Source organism: Myxine glutinosa, chromosome 12 (assembly GCF_964187855.1).
Source record: "Myxine glutinosa chromosome 12, kmMyxGlut1.1, whole genome shotgun sequence".
Taxonomy (NCBI): domain Eukaryota; kingdom Metazoa; phylum Chordata; class Myxini; order Myxiniformes; family Myxinidae; genus Myxine; species Myxine glutinosa.
Window position 1 is genome coordinate 113,177,803 of NC_136272.1, and position 2,660 is coordinate 113,180,462.

Consider the following 2,660-nt stretch of genomic DNA (forward strand, 5'->3'; position numbering starts at 1 on the left):
ACGTTTGTTCCTGGCATTTAAAAAATCGGGGTCTAAGGTGGTCTATGGGGGAGGGGAAGGCTTGCCCCCCAAAATAGGTGTTTGCTTTTTTCTCAGTGGCTACACACACAATTTTGATGAAACTTTACCACAACCTTCATCATCCGTGATGTATCAATGTTTGTTCAAGGCATTGTAAAAATTGGGGTTTGAGGAGGTACACGGAGTGGGAGAGGCGGGCGGGGGGTGGGAGGGGGGGAGATTCGATGCCCCCCGAAATAGGTATTTTTTTGTTTGTTTGTTTAAAGTCTCATGATTATGTTAGTATGATTCGACATGCTGCCCTGTCTTCGTGCAAGTATTGAAATTAGTTTAAAATACCTTTAGTCAGTGGAGTATACTGTTTATTCTACCGGGTGAGCGTCAGGGTTATTGCCCCTATGTTTAGGGCACGTGAACTGATGTTCCAGTAGCAGAGTCAGAGTCGAAGGTTGAATGAACCTTCTCCACCTTCTCAGGTGCAAATGATTCTGAGTCCAGGAGCAGTTGAGTACGACAGAAGTATGGGTACTGAGAGTGAGGAGTTGGAGACAAGATTTGGAAGCAAACACATGATTGAGGCATTTGGCCTTCTCACGAGTGGAGTCGGCTGTGGTGCCAAGGCACCACCAGGTTTTAGAGGAGGAAGACATGTTTGAAAGTTCAATCTTGATGTTGGAGTGATGTTGTTTTCTGGATCTCCTGAGAGTGGACACACACTTGTCGCAGGCTTTGTAGAATGAACTGGGATTGCCTTCAGTCGGATTAGCCTTCCAGGAAGAGAAGGCAAATTGTTTCAGGACATCTGCCTCATTACAGGATGCAGTGCACCATGGGTGGGAAGAAAAGTAAGATCATTGAAGATGAGATGGGATTAATCTGTGCATGAGAGAGAGGAGGTTTCTGTGGAATTAATCCTCTTGTGCCAACTTCCCCAAATTATTTTATTGTGTTAGCAGTGGCTACAGTGAGGAAGAGAACGAAATCTACTATAAATAGATGAGGTGATCTGAGATTAGGTTGTTGGAGAAAAGGAAAGATTTCATATTAACTTGTTTAACGTGTGTGTGTGTGTGTGTGTGTGTGTGTGTTTGTGTGTGTGTGTGTGTGTGTGTGTGTGTGTGTGTGTGTGTGTGTGTGTTTGTGTGTCAGTCATACTTTTTGTTTCTTTTTTTTTGTATACAAGATCGAAGCTCGTGTAAGAGCTAACATTAGTCACAAAAAAAAACAACAACACACAAAACATACAATAAAGGGAGCGGGAGACAGGATGGGGAGAGAGAGGGAAGCAAACAAGTACAACAGCAGAGAACAGCGACATCGGGAGATCTGTGGGAGGGAGAGGGCCTGGGGGGAGGAGGCATGGCAAGGGGGTGGGGAGTGGAGGCATGGGAAGAGGGTGGAGGGTGGGAGAGGTATAAAACACATGGACACTGCTAGGACTTCCAGGAAAGAAGTTGATATTTCAAAAAGTGGATCTGGGGTGAATTAATGGGGGTGGAAAAGATCAAGGTTGTGGATGGGGGAAAAAAGAGATGGTGGTGAACAGCTGTTTTAAAGACTTGGAGGGAGGAGTGGTATTGAAGAGAGTAATGGAGTTTGTTCCACAGGTGGGAGAAAGGAGGAGTGAAAGAGTGAAGGTGAGCAGAGAGGTTTGATTTTGGCAATTTCACCAGAAGAGATCTGGCAGATCTTGTGCGACCTGAAGGAATATTTGGGGGACAGAGCACAGACATAGCTGGGGGAGCAAGGCCGGAGAGGAGTCGGGAGAAGACGGAAAGACCACCAACCTGCCTGCGGTGAGTGAGTGAAAGGCCCTCGGAGTTAGCTTCATCGCGAGAGATTCCAATGACTGAAAACTTTGGATTCAACAGCATGAAGCCGAGCTAGGTGTGAGGCAGGAGCACCGGCCCAGAGGGGAGAGCAGTACTCCATTGAGCTGCGGATGAAAGCCTTGTATGTGGTGAGGAGCTCAGGTGTGCCAAGGAAGGACTTCGCACGACGGAGGATGCCCAGTCGGCGACTGGCTTTGGAGGCCAGCTTGGAAATGTGGTTTTCTCAGGAAAGATCATGGCAGATAGTGAGACCCAAAAGCTTGAGCGACAGAACTTCTTGGAGAGGATTGTTGAGGAGTTTCGCCTGGCATAACGAATCACTGTTTTAATCGCTTGCTCTACTTGCCCAGTGGCTCGGTGAGCGGCCGGTAAAGCGGTTTATACAGACTGCATCACTGCACTGCACATCTCTGGTTCCTTTATAAGCGTTGTGGTTGTGCTGCAATTCATAAGGAAGCCATCGGTTTGTTCAGTTACCAAGTCTTTTGCAGAGCGCTCGCCAAGTGCCTTAAGCACTCCATTCGAAACCGTTGATAAGGAACGGCTGCCTTGGCAAGCGCTAACTAGCTGCTTGGTCACTGAACAACCCAAGAAACGTGTGTTGAGAATGAAAAGAAAATGATTTTTCTTTTCATCTTCTTTTTCTATAATTTTTGTTTTGCTTTGTCGCCATCTTTTTCTTATTCGCTAATCTTTCTGCGTCTGGACAAGACGCAGTGCGCACGGCTTCAGTTCTACCAAGAGCATATTAAGGTGTATATAAGAGTTTGGCTGTGGTTCGCCTTCTCGTCATTTTTTTTGACTTCT

At 46.5% G+C, this 2,660-nt stretch overlaps 1 protein-coding gene across 1 annotated transcript in view; it reads right to left on the reverse strand.

The window, feature by feature from the left end:
- The window catches only part of UCHL3 (ubiquitin C-terminal hydrolase L3), a 131,929-nt gene that overhangs the window by 75,522 nt on the left and 53,747 nt on the right, over positions 1–2,660 (reverse strand). The gene's annotated exons all lie outside the window — the stretch shown is intronic.